Below are 13,244 nucleotides of genomic sequence, written 5' to 3'. Positions count from 1 at the left end.
GCCCCAGGTGATTGCTGGGGCCGTGCTGACAGCCAGCCTTCCTGGAGCACGTCCACGGGCTGCTACCCTCCATGCGGGCCCCTCGTGGAGGTTCCTGCCACCTGAAGCTATTTCATTTTATCTATCTCCATTATATAGATTGGAAAATCAACACGCAACTTACAAGAGGCACACAGGACGGGGGCTGGGCCTGGGCGTCCAGGCCATGGGGATGCAGCGTGGGAATGGCATTCTCCTCCTCTGCTCCTTACCTCAGTCCTTGCCACGTGGGCAGCCGTCCAGGACCCCAGCCCTGTGTGTTGTCCCCCTCCAGCTCTATTCAGCTCAGCTCCTCTCCCATAGTGGCCCTCGCCTGGGCGGGTCCGGCCACCACTGCCCACGTTATGCACTCCGAGAGTCTTTATAACACAGCCCCAGCTGCGGCCCCACCTCGCCCAGCCCTGGAGCCAAGGGCTGTTCTGTGCCTAAGCAGCTGAGTGTCCCCGCCTGGTGGCTAGTGATATCCTAGGAGGAGGCCGACTGATAGCCACAAGTCTGCGCTCTGAAGGAGGAGGCTCAGAGGAAGTGGGAGGGTTGGGGTGTGCTGGGGGATGACCGGCCAAGTGAGCTGCAGTCCCCAGAGAGTGGCCTGCAAGGGGAGCCTGGGAGGCAAGGAGAGAAGAGTGTGGACAGCGGGAGGCACCCGGGATGGCCGTGAAGGACCTCAGGCTGCAGCGTGACCCATGCATGTGAAGGGGACAGTGCAGAGCCAGTGTGCTGGAGCTGGGCAGGCAGGGCAGCACCGGAGCTGAGGTCAGGCAGGTGACAGGAGCCAGACATAAGGACTGGGGCCACTACAAGGAATTTGGCTTTTGCCAGAAAGAAATTGGGGCCACCTGAGGATTTTGAGCAGCAGAATGGAGCGGGCTGCTTGGCCTTTTTTTTTGGCGAGGCTGGGAACTGAACTAGGGCCTTGCCCTGTGAGTCAAGCACTCTACACTGAGCTATGTCCCCCACCCCAACTGTTTTCATATTGTTTTCAGTTGCTGACCTTTATTCTATTCATTTATTACTTATATGTGGGGCTGAGATTTGAACCCGGTACCTCACACATGGTAGGCAAGTGCTCCGCCACTGAGCCCCAGCCCGGGCTGCCCCGCCTTCTCAAGAGAGGACTGAATGCCAGTCAGAACAGGCTGCCCAAGGTGAGGGAGTGGCCAGAGGCCACTTAGGCCGTTGCCATAGCACAGCTGAGAGTGGACAGTGGCTCCCACCAGGCTGGAGTGGAGGAGGGAGAGAGGGACGGGATTCCCGCCATGCCTGGCGATGGGCCAGCGTATCCCTGGCACGTGCGGCTAAGAGAGGACTCGAGATGGGCCCTGGTTTTCCCCTGAGGAGGTCTCCACCTGAGGAGGGGAGGCTGTGGGAGAAGAACTTCCCCGGAGCACCAGACGCCTGCGCTGGCTTGGGGAGCCCGCCACGCCCGCCACGCAGAAGGGGTGTTGGACACCCAGTTGGAAAGGAGTTCAAAGGTGAGTGTGAGCTGGAGGTCGTGGGGAGCAGCTTCATCAGAGACTTCACGTAAATAAAGGGGGTGCTGAGCTCAGAGCTGAGGCCCAGAGCGTACGGGCCTTCAAGATGCAGCAGAACTGCTGGGGGCTGTGGAAGGGCTGTGGGCGCGAGGGCGCCCAGGGGGCCTGGTGTCCTCTGAGCGGCACGTCTGTGCCACCCAGGTGCTGACGGGGCCCCAGAGGAGCACCGCAGTGGCACACCACATGGCCGGTGGGGGCAGAGGACTGGGGTTCCTAAGAGGACTCGAAGGTGCCCTTGCCAAGAATGCAGGTCAGCGGAGCAGCAGGCGGAGGAGAGGCAGGTCGAGCGCTGGCTTAGCGTAGGGAAACGGGGATCCAGGAGCAAGAGGGACCTGCAGGGACAGCTTCAGCAGGTGGGAGGGGATGGGGCTGGTGACAGGGGAGGTGCTGGCTCTGGCCGGGCACAGGGACATCCATCTGCAGTGGGGCACCCGCAGGCAGCAGGGTGAGGGCGTGGGTGCAGCCGCTGGCAGGGGGCAAGTGTGGTGGGTGGGGCTTGCAGACCTCTACTGCAGTGACTTGGGCAGCAAGGTCATCGGCAGAGTTGGGAGAAGGAGGTGATGTGGGGTTCGAGGGAGGTGAGGGCCGCTGGTCTGGAAGGCATGTGACCGGATCCAGGAGGTTTGAGAGGCCTGCAGGGCCACTCTCGTCCGACCCTTCTCTGAATCGAAAGGCGGGCAAGCCAGCATGTTGCACGCTTCCCCAGGAGTAATTAGCTGAATGGCTGCAGGCTAAGTGTGGAGAGGAAATTGGGTTTGCCCTGGACCGTGGCTTTGCTGGAGAGTTCTAGACGGACGGCAGGGGAGTCCAGTGGGTGTTCGAGGAGCAATAATTCCCAGAAGGGGAAGGTGATCTGGCCAGAGAAGGACAGAAGAAAGACGTGTCTGCATTGGTAGCCTGGTGTTCCTGGCAGATCAAGGGGCTGGGGAGCTGAGCACCAGGAAGCCACCCAGGACGCAGGCGACCCCCATCCAAGTCGGGGGATGCGTGGCAGGGGTGGTGCAGTGAGGGTGGGCTGCTAGGACAAAGTGCCGTGACTCATAACCAAGAGAGGCACGTCTCTCCCAGTGCTGGGGCCTAGAAGTGGAAGGTCCAGTGCCACCTTCAAGTGCCACCGGTTCACACCTGAGAGCGCTGCCTCCCAGAGGGTGCTATGCTGTGGCCTCAAGCGATGAGGGACAGAAGGCCAAGGGTCTCACTAGTCCCCGGGGCCTTTGACGAATCCCGTTGATGAGCAGAGCCCTCAGACCTGTCCACTCCTGGAGGCCTCACTGTCTAACACCAGCACCTAGGGCTAGTCCCAACCTGTGAATCTTGGAGGGACACATATTCGCAAATCAAGGGCACAGAGGCACAGTGGGAGGGGGGCTGGGCACCCGCAGGGCGGGCAGGAGGGGAGGAGTCCTGGAGGAGTGCGGTTTGCTCCCGATTTCCACATGAGAGGGGTGGACTCACCTGGGCGGTGGAAACCCAGGGCCCAGGTCCCCTGCCCTGAAGCAACATCTCACCTTCGCAGAGTGACCCACGGGGAGCTCTCCCCTCGCAGAGCCTCTTGCCCTCCCTGCCCAGAGATCACGGCATCCCACCTGGTCACCTTGATGCTCAGGAGGTGATCAGAGGTCGGCTGGGAGAACGACCTGCCCCGCACCTCCATTTTCTAGCGGGGTGGGGGGGACTGAGTGCCGAGAACTGGAGGGCTGGCTGAGGGGACAGGCTTGGACCTCGACCTCCCAGACAGCATCATGCAGGTTCTGTTGGTGTGCAGCCTGACTTCTCATTTCCGTGTGCCAGCTGCCTGAAGTGGACCCCGCCCCATGGTCCCCTGAGAGGTGGGAAATCACTTCAGATGCCAACATCTCACTTGGCCTAGGACTTGGGGGCCACCTCAGCCCCCACACTCCACGTCATCAAAGAGGGCAGATGCCCTCACAAGCCCCTGCCCAGCGGTGGGGACAGACAGTGCTGAGACGTGCCCATCTCTTTGTACGCTGCAAGACACAGCATCTCTGGACCGGCCTGCAGTCCCATCTGCCTGGCTGTTTACCCGTCTCTTCTCGGCAGAGGGCCAGCAGTCTGCTTATTCATTTTTAACCTAGCAGAGCTTCTTCCCCTGCCCACAGTGCTTCTGAGGAGGCTATTATCTTTGAACAATCAATGCTTGGCAGCAGCCCAGGCACAGGACGGCTGGGCCTACAGCCTTCCTCAGTACGGAGTCCAGGATGCTGTTCTAAATAAGTGTGCAGACCTAGAAAAAGGACAAATATCAAGTAAATCTTGCCTCTAATGGCCCATCAAGTAATATTCGTGGAGATTAGCTGAGAGAACCTGTGAATCTCAGGACATATAAATAACCCTCCTTTTGACAGGCAACACATAGACCTTTTTTTTAAGAGCTAAATGTCAGGAAATCCATTTCTGGAGGTCCACAAGGAGACAGGCCCATCAACACGCTGCTACCTCGGCGATAAATTTGGGAATGTAAAATAGAGATCATGTCTTTGAATTTTCACATCCTCATCAGCGACCTCAAAAAATCAAAGACTGGGGAGTCCTCACTTAAATCAGCTGCTGCTACCCTCTCTGGAAGCATCTCCATGCTGATGTTGTCTCCCAGATGGTCACAGTGGGAGGGGACGGAAAGGGAGGCCACCTCAGACCTGCCTCAGTGCACTCGGGAAGAGAACGAGGGGACTGCAGCCTCGCAGGGACCGCGCTGACAGCATGAGCATTGTGTCCCTGGGTCCCCCCAGGGAGGAGCATCTGGACATGGGTGTGTGCCTGGGCTCAGAGACACTGTGCTATCTGTGAGCTGTTTCACCCAAGATCCATTTAATTTGAAAGTTCAGCTTTGAATCTAAATCCACAGGGATAAAAATAATTCTCACCCTAAAAATCTGGATGATTTCTAATGCTTCTCAGGTTAAGGCTCTGAAATCTCCACATCTGAAGCCTGGACACCACCCACCTCAGGGCACAGGAGGAGATGCCGGGTCTGCAGGAGGTTTGGGAAGGGATTCCAGGGAGCTGCTTGCAGGACACCTTTCTTCCCACACACAGGCACGCCGGGCACCCTTACTCTGTGGCTGAGGTCAGACAGCAGCAGGAAGCTACGGCAATGGCCACTGCCTGCTCCTTTGGGGCCGTTTATTTGCTTCCTTTAGCTGGATCTTTCTCCTGCCCTGAGGAAGTCCCCCTCAGACCACCCTTCCAGCTGTTTGCTGTGCTGCCTTCACTGGATCCTTGTGCCACCCCGGACAGCACATGGGCGATTCTGCACATGCCCCGGGCGATCACTGCATCAGACCTCAGGTGGATGGAACAGGGTCCGATGGGGCAGGCACTGGCCTTGGGGCTGAAGGGCAGAGGGCCTCACGCTGTGGTGCCTGACTGGACCTCACGGGGGACCACAGAGAGACACATGGCTGCCCCTGAGAAGCCACGTGGCTGGCAATTACATAACATGAGGTTGGAAGTGACAGGTGGCATGAGAGTCTTGGAGGAAGGGAGGAAGATCAGAGGAGAGAAGGCGGTCTCCAGCTGGGGTTGGGGAGGCTCTGCAGGAGGAGGCTGCCTACGAGGAGGAGGAGCCACGGGCAGGGCCGGAAAGGACCAGGCGATGTACAGACATCTCCTGAGAGAAAACCAGAGGGGCAAACGCAGAGGTATATGCACAGGAGGTTTCACACTGGCACACTCAGGAGCAACCCGATGTCTGATCGTGTGGGAAGTGTGTATAGACTACAGATTCACCAGAGACCAGGGTGGGCCCGCGTGGAGGCCAGCGAGGAGGGGCAGCTGCAGGGAAAGTGGAGCAGAGCCAGCCCAGGGAGGAGCAAAGCCGAGGCTGCGGAGATGATGGCAGGAGAGGACGTTTCAAGGTCACCTTACATCAAGTGCCGGCAGGGGTCGGGCAGGGCCAAGGCTCCATGGAGGGTATCAGCAGGCTTAGCTGAAACTGGAAATGGAACAATGGGGAGGAAGGCAGGAGGGACGGCTGAGGACTCGGTGGGTGGGTGGTGGAGGGTGGACAGTCCTGCCAGGAGGGGAGGGTGTGAGCACTGGGAAGGGCCTGACTGGCTCAGGTGGGGGACAGAAGCACATGAAGAAGCTGTGGGAAGGGCTCTGTGGGAGGCCAGGTGGCATCTGACCTTGGCAAAGGCAGGAGCCAGGGTGAGCACAGAGCGGGGCTGGCTGTAAGGGCAGGTGTGCAGGAGGGACTAGCTGGTTTTATACTCACCTGGTGCACCGGCCCTGAATGTCTGACAGTCAGTCAGCACAGATTCTGCGCTCTGCACAGTGGACGTCCATCCCACCCTCCCCAGGCCACTCCGCCCCCAGCCTCTCCTTCTTCCATGTGCACCTCCCCCCCAGATAGATGAAGGCAGGTTCTTGGGGAGGACAAAGCCAGAGCTCCTGAATGCCTGCCTCCCCTCACTGCTCAGGAGCTTGTAGGGGGAGACTTCTCTTCCTGAAAGTGTCTTAACCGAGTGGACGAAAATACTATCGGACAATTTTAGTAAATAAAACTAAAGGCATTAGAAAGGATAAACTGTTAGACTAATTTTTTTTTAATAAAACCTCTCCAAAATTACAAATCCTAAAATATAGCAACTCAAAATACAGCCGTGGGATTTGGATGCCTGAGTGCGCCTCCCGTTGCGCCTCCTGGAAGAGGGAGGTCTTGTTGTGACTTGTGCCTGGACAGTAGGTGGGCCCTGCACAAGTCAGCTTTCTGCTACTGCAACACAAACCCTGAGATAACCGACTTGAAAAGCAGAGTCTTTTCACCTCTGAGGGTTCAGCCTGTGCCGTCTCCGTCTGTGGCTTGCCCTTGGCTGTGGCCAGCAGCACTTCACAGTGGGAGTGAATGGCAGAGCAACGATGCCCACCTTATGGTCAGGAGGGAGAGAGAGGGGTCTGGGTCCCACTGTGCCCTTCAGGAGCATGTCCCCCAGAACTAAGACCTGTCACTAGGCTCTGCCTCCTGAAGGCTCCACCAAACAGCGCCTCCCGGGGACAAACTTTCAACACTGGGTCCTTGGGGCACCCTCCAGACCTGAACCACAGCAGGCCCCCGCAGCACACTGCCTGACGCGCTCACCTGTGGAATACCTGCTGATTTGTGTCTGGACAGAACCCGGAGCTCACCTCAGTGCCAGCCTGTGCCAGCAGTGAGAGTCCACACCCCTGGGTCCCCGCACTGCCCACCTGCAGTGAGAGTCCACACCCCTGGGTCCCCGCACTGCCCACCTGCAGTGAGAGTCCACACCCCTGGGTCCCCGCACTGCCCACCTGCAGTGAGAGTCCACACCCCTGGGTCCCCGCACTGCCCACCTGCAGTGAGAGTCCACACCCCTGGGTCCCCGCACTGCCCACCTGCAGTGAGAGTCCACACCCCTGGGTCCCCGCACTGCCCACCTGCAGTGAGAGTCCACACCCCTGGGTCCCCGCACTGCCCACCTGCAGTGAGAGTCCACACCCCTGGGTCCCCGCACTGCCCACCTGCAGTGAGAGTCCACACCCCTGGGTCCCCGCACTGCCCACCTGCAGTGAGAGTCCACACCCCTGGGTCCCCGCACTGCCCACCTGCAGTGAGAGTCCACACCCCTGGGTCCCCGCACTGCCCACCTGCAGTGAGAGTCCACACCCCTGGGTCCCCGCACTGCCCACCTGCAGTGAGAGTCCACACCCCTGGGTCCCCGCACTGCCCACCTGCAGTGAGAGTCCACACCCCTGGGTCCCCGCACTGCCCACCTGCAGTGAGAGTCCACACCCCTGGGTCCCCGCACTGCCCACCTGCAGTGAGAGTCCACACCCCTGGGTCCCCGCACTGCCCACCTGCAGTGAGAGTCCACACCCCTGGGTCCCCGCACTGCCCACCTGCAGTGAGAGTCCACACCCCTGGGTCCCCGCACTGCCCACCTGCAGTGAGAGTCCACACCCCTGGGTCCCCGCACTGCCCACCTGCAGTGAGAGTCCACACCCCTGGGTCCCCGCACTGCCCGCCTGCAGTGAGAGTCCACACCCCTGGGTCCCTGCACTGCCTAGACTCCACCTCCCCTGCAGCCTCTCCTGCAAGACTCTCCCTCCCTGTTGGCTGGATGCAGCGGGAGGTCTTGGTGGGAGCGCCTCTAAAGCAAGGAACTATGAATGACCTTCTGCAGCTGAAGGTGACCTCCAGGCACTGAGGTGGCCTCCAGCAGACAGTCAGCAAGAAGCTGGGCGAGTGTCTGTGCAACCAAAGGGAATAGATTCCACCAACATCGAGCGATCTGGTTAGTGGGCCTGCTCGGCTGGCGCTTGGTTGAGGTGCGACTAGGTACATCCCAGTGCTAGCTGTGAGACCCTGAGCCACACCCCAGCTGGCCCATCCTGGACTCCTGCCCCACAGGGGCCAGGAGACAACAAGCTTGTGTTGCTTGAAACCACTAAATTCTGGTGATTCACTTCCAGTAACAGAGCCTGGCCCAGAAGTCCAGACACGGGACAGCAGCGTCCCTGCCCGGTTCCTCCCTGTGTGAAAGCCCCGCCCAGCATCACTGGCCCGTGGACCTCAGCCTGTGCCCACACTGTGTGACGGAGGCCGAGGGACGCCAAAGCTGTCCATCCCACTTCAGAGCCGCCGTCCGTCCTTCTCCCAGCTTGCCATGGGGCACTGCCTCCTCCCTCTGCCTCCACGTAGACGGAGACCAGCCCACGTTCCAGCCTGTGCAGCCACCAGGGCTCACGCCTGTAGCTGTGCCCTGTAGCCACCCATGCTCGTCTCCATGGTCAAGTCTAAGTGCCTTGTCCCTTCGAAAGAACACCGTGCAGTAAAAAATGGGGTGGGGGGGCTATGTTGAAGTTGGAGCCAGTACGTGGCAGGCGGAATCCCTGAACATGGTGGGGTCAGCAGAGTAGGAGAGGCTGAGCGGGACCTGGGCACCCTTGCAACGCGACCTCCCACTTGCAGCTCTGGGCCTCATCTCCTGCCTCCCCTGGAGGTGTGTCTCATCGTTAAGGCAGAGGCAGGAGAGGCATTAGACCTAGGTCGCGCCTTTGCAGGGCCCAATTGGTCCCTGGAGACCGTTATGCCTTCACCTGTCTGTCCTTCCAGCTTCCGCGGCTCCCCAGGGACCCCTTCCCACTGGGCGAGGAGCGCACCACCTGCTCTTCCTGATTATCCCGCCAGCCTTTCCCTCCGGTTTGCCCCAGGCACTTCTGCCTCAGGTGTGACGACGATCCCTCACCTCCCATTAACCAGGGCTGCCAGCTCCCTGACCTCCCACCCATCGCCTAATTGGCACTCGACTCCGGGGCTCCCAGGGCCCTCTGGAAGCTGGGTGTGGGCAGACTCCTTATTCAATCCCTCTTGGTGGTTGCTGTCCAGCTGGGTCCCATGCACGGACTCAGCCCCTCCCTGGACAGGGACGTTACCCAGGGCTCCTCGAGGTCCTATCAGGGATCCAGAACCCACTGCAGCAAGGGCACGTGGGACCTGGGATTACCGCAGAGCCTCCTGCTGCCATCTCGTGACCTGGCTTCTCAGCCGGGGGGAGCTGCAGGGCGAGACTGCCTGGACCCTGGGTGGCATGTCCACGACTTGGGGTTGAGCCCTCTGCACTGTCCTGGGCCAGGGCACTCCTCCACAGGCATGGCCATCTCCTGCCAGGTCAGGGTCCTGGAAATGGCCACTGTGGAGACCTCCAGGGCCCGAGACTCCTGGAGCCGGAGTGCCTGGCCTGGCCACCCACACAGATCCAAAGCCCCTGCCTGGGCGCCGGGCGTGGGTGCAGGCCAGCCTGCCCACAGAGGCTCCAGCCCAGCTGACAACCTGAGCAGAGGTGGCCCCACGAAGGCCTCTCTGGGCTCTGTCTGTGGTGGGGGGCAAGGAGGCTGCCCCCATAGTTGTCCAGCAGAAGGCAAAGCCTTCCTAGCCGCTGAGGGCAGCAGGTCACTGCGAGAGTGGGGTGAGTGCCTGGTGCAGGTGAGGGGTGCAGAGGACGCAGGACAAACCGAGGGTGGGAGAAGCCACTTGAGAAGTCACTTCGTCCGGTGGTGCAGGAGGGACAGCCGTGTGGCCAGGGAAAGGTGATGGTGGGTTCCAGGAACCTGAGCCCTTGAGGAGGCCGACCTGGCCCCATGGTGACCAGTTCCTCCTGCACTGGGGAACTGCGTGTCATATTCAACAGCCTGTGTCCAAGCTAAAGTCCGCCAGGCCTGGACACGGTGCCAGTGAGCGAGAGAATCCACGTGGCCATCAGAAGGCAGGGAGAGGAGCTTGTCCCCGCGACCTAGGGATCATTGAGGAATTCTATTATTGTCAAGGACAAGAGTAAAGGCTCCACGGGCTTCTTTCCTTCTCACAAACGGGGAGACGAGTTCAGCACACTAGCTCACGGCCACCTCCGTAGACGGGCCTCACCCGGCTCTTAGAAAGGACGGCCCGGAGTGTATCCGCTGGCACCTCTCCCAAAGAGTGAGCCCTGGCACAGAAGGCTCTGGAAGATCCTGTGGCCTTTGCAGCTGCCTGGCCGGCCGGGACTTCACACGCCTTCCTGTGTCTGCCCTGGTCCCCTGCATTGGCTCCTCTGGTGACAGAGCTGTGCTCACTGGGCCAGCCACCAAAGCCCTACTCAGCAAATAAGGGCTTTTGTAGCACGCTTTCTGCTATCTGAACCCCTCCCTTACCTCCAGCTCAGACCTCCCTTCCTTGGACGTGGTTTCAAATGGCTACTGAAGCTCAGCCCACGGGGCTAGCCAGAAGACCCTGCATGTTCAGACGCGTTGCCTCGAGGGGAGATGCTCTGTTGGATTGAGAGGAAGCAGGGTTTGGGGGAACCTGGATGCACTCTCATACCAACGGCAGGTCAACTGTGCCCACCTGTTGGGACAGTCATGTGACCCATGCCTGCCCCAGGGAAGCTAGCAGATAAGACTTCATCCTGCAGTCGAGTGACTCAGCCAGTGGCACAGCCAGCACCGCCCATGAGCCCAGGGGAGCTGCTAGAACAGCCAACAGGACTCAGGTCTCCAGTCCAAAACCTCCCAGGGAGTGGGGGACGTGGCACAGCCATGGGACCAGGTCACGGCCAAGCTTCCCGGGGAGATTCAAGAAGGAGCCACCTGGGGCGTCTGGAATCTGCCAAACCCTTGTGTCAGAGACTGGCAACAGGTAGGAGGTCAAAGACTCTGGGGGGACCTCGGGATCCAGGATGCACTTGCCATATCTGCTGAGGGTCAGCCCCTGGGGGTCAGGCATGGAGCAGCAGGACCACTCCATCCCCTCCTGGCCACAGAGACTGAGGATCCATGGCAGTCCCGCCAGGAGCAGGGGATGTCCTGGGAAGGGAACAGAAGTGGCACAGGACACTGCGCCTGAGGTCCCAGGCCCCAGGCCAGGGTAGTGAAGGCCACGGGAAGAAACTGGGTTTCGCCACTGTCGATCAAGTTCAGGGATGAGCTAACAAGAGTGTAGCAATAAAGTCGTTCTCAGACACTGCTGGGCTGATACAATTTGAAGTAAAGTAGTTTCTTTTTCTGGAGAATTATAGGTAACTAGGAATTTTGGGGAGCCTTCCTTAATTAGATAATCTGAAACAAGGATACAAATATGTCAATCAGGGTTATCACAGACTAATTACATCACAAAACAGAAACGATGCAGGGTCTATGTTAGGGAAATGGCCAGTTAAGCAATAGTATTCCTGTGTGATTAACATGAACTGGACAGAGAGCAGAGTGATAAGGGGCCTCCACCAGCACAAAGCTCGGGCGCTGCTGGGAGCCACTGGGAGACCCTGGTGTGCACATGCGACCATGAGGAGCCAGGCACAGGCCAGCATCTCCCTGCCCTCTGTCAGGAGAGGGGAAACGCCCTCCTCACATGGCCACAGTGGGGAGGTGGAGAGTGAGATAAGGCGGGGGAACACGCCATCAGTCCCCCTCCATGTGTTGGGAGATGCCGGGTCCCCCTCGGGGCTCTTGGAGGATAACAGAGACCAGGTGCAGGCCAGGGAAGGACGCAGCACTGTCTCCTGCAGCAGCTCCGCAGCCGGGTCTGCAGCAGAGGCAAGCCCAGGGGCCAGGCCGAGGCCTGGGCAGATGTGCACTCCGTGATGGGCCCTAGGGCCAGTGAGGCAGGACGATGGAAACAGCTAATGCGGGTAGTGGGGCTTCGCGAGGGAACCTTCCAGCCCTCAGCTCGGAGCAAGCCCGGCACCGCAGAGTGGGGCCCGAGCCCTCGGCCGCCCAGCTTGCCTCCAGGTGCCAGGGCACAGACCCGACTCCACGGGAAAGGCCACAGGCACCCTCTCCCAGCGTGGGGGTCTCCTTGCAGGTTCACACAGGGCCTACTCCCCGCCCAGCACCCGGTCCTGGAGCCGGCCCTCCACGTGCACAAGGGTCGGCAGCTGTGCCGTGGCTGTGCTGTGTTGTGTTGTGGGACAGTTCTGGGTTGTCACTTTTGGGTGGCCATGGCCCTCTTTCTCTGGCTGTGTTGTATGGCCGTGGGGAGGTGCTGTGCTGGCCTGTCCCTATGTCCCTGATTGTTGCAGGGACAGACGAGGCAAGACACCGAAGACAGCAGGAGACAGTTTTATGTGGCTGCAGCCAGGCTCAGGGGGCACAGCTTCTGCTGTAATCAATCCCCTGAACCCCGAGTTCAGGGAGTTTCAGAGTTTTATACCCAACCTGTAAGGGGAGGGGCTCACAAGGTCCCAGTCTGCAGAAGTTCACATAAAGCAGCTTTTTCCTTCACTGTTCTGGGCAAGTTAACCCTTCAAGGGCACCCGAGAAGGGGGGAGCTTCTTCTCCCCTCTCTGTCCTCCCCTGCCAGCTGTTACCATGGGGCCCAGTTGTGACTTCTCTTATCTTGGAAATCAGACATCTCTGTGGAGCCCAGCTCAAGGCCAGAGGCCTGGTTTGCACAAACTACTGAACTGGACACACGTTTGTGAAAAACTAGTAAGGGGGTGTCCAGCACCCAGAGTGCCCATTTCTTCCCGGCCAGTGGCCAAGTGAAACAGGGCGACACGAAAATAGGCAGTTTGTCTACATGGAACTCTTTTGCAGAGACTCTTTTGCTGAGAGTCCTCCGTCAGCCATGGCGGAGATTTCTGGAGCAGCCCAGTGAAGGCTTCTGTGGAGGAGGGTGCCACTTCATGGTGGCCTTCAGTTCCCTGATGCGGTGGCAGAGATTCACACAAGAATGCGGGGACCTCAAGTGGCAGCTCTACCCTCTCCTCCAGGGCCAGGCTCACTGGCCTTCCCGCCTCACAGTGACTGCAGCCGCCAAGGTCTCAGACCTCCAGCCCCAGCCCCTGCTTCCTTGGCCTGAGAGCCCCTCCCCCAGGGCAGCCCCTCATTGAGGGCCACGTCGGTGACCTCCCACCTCAAGTCAGACTGCAACCGAGGCAAAACATTCTTTTTTTTCTTTTTCTCCCCTTCATTATTAAAGTCTACTCTCCAAGGCCAGGACGCCTCTGTGAGGACACGGGAGCACCAACAGCAGGAAGGAGTCTGGCTGTCCAGGCCAGGTGGCGCCACCAGCCTTCACCCTCTCTGCAGTTCTGACTGCAATGAGCCCAGTGCCAGGCACAGGCAGAGCTCGGGGACGGGCTGCGGCACCCCACAGCACCTGCCTGGCCACTGCAGCAGTCCAGAGAGCACAGGAGGGCTGCTGGGCTAGCAATG

At 59.7% G+C, this 13,244-nt stretch overlaps 1 long non-coding RNA gene across 1 annotated transcript; it reads left to right on the top strand.

The window, feature by feature from the left end:
• The first annotated feature begins 1,205 nt into the window (after positions 1-1,205).
• Positions 1,206-11,066, top strand: LOC125617291. Its single transcript, XR_007348275.1, has 2 exons — positions 1,206-1,511; positions 8,025-11,066. It is a non-coding gene; the product is annotated as an uncharacterized LOC125617291 (long non-coding RNA).
• The last annotated feature ends 2,178 nt before the right edge of the window (positions 11,067-13,244 follow it).

The sequence above is a fragment of the Marmota marmota genome, unplaced genomic scaffold (assembly GCF_001458135.2).
Source record: "Marmota marmota marmota unplaced genomic scaffold, marMar, whole genome shotgun sequence".
Classification (NCBI taxonomy): domain Eukaryota; kingdom Metazoa; phylum Chordata; class Mammalia; order Rodentia; family Sciuridae; genus Marmota; species Marmota marmota.
The sequence above is the reverse complement of the archived record's forward strand: the minus strand, read 5'-3'. Positions and strand labels throughout refer to the sequence as shown.